A 324-nucleotide genomic window follows, 5' to 3' on the forward strand; every position below is an offset into this window, starting at 1 on the left:
CTAAATACCCCCCCCAGTCTCCCTTCCTGCTGCTGAGGAGAGAACTGGGCCAGCGTTGCAGCCAGGTAACCCTCGGTCTCAGTGGACTTGGTCCAGGAATAGTGTTTCTGGTCAAGGTGCTTGAGAAATGGTGACATTTTTGGGGTCCCTCCTTGAGGAGCTGCACTGGAGGGCAGTGGTGTGCAGGGGAGAAGGGGCTGCATCTCCCCCAGTCTCCTTTGCTTTCGGAAAGCTGGGCCTGGGGGGCGTCCCCAGGGGAGAGCCAAGAGCAACCCGTTACGTCCCGCGCTGCCCAGGGGAGCCGCAGCAGCAGCACCGGTGGGT

The sequence above is a fragment of the Apaloderma vittatum genome, unplaced genomic scaffold (assembly GCF_000703405.1).
Source record: "Apaloderma vittatum isolate BGI_N311 unplaced genomic scaffold, ASM70340v1 scaffold26092, whole genome shotgun sequence".
In the NCBI taxonomy this organism is placed as follows: domain Eukaryota; kingdom Metazoa; phylum Chordata; class Aves; order Trogoniformes; family Trogonidae; genus Apaloderma; species Apaloderma vittatum.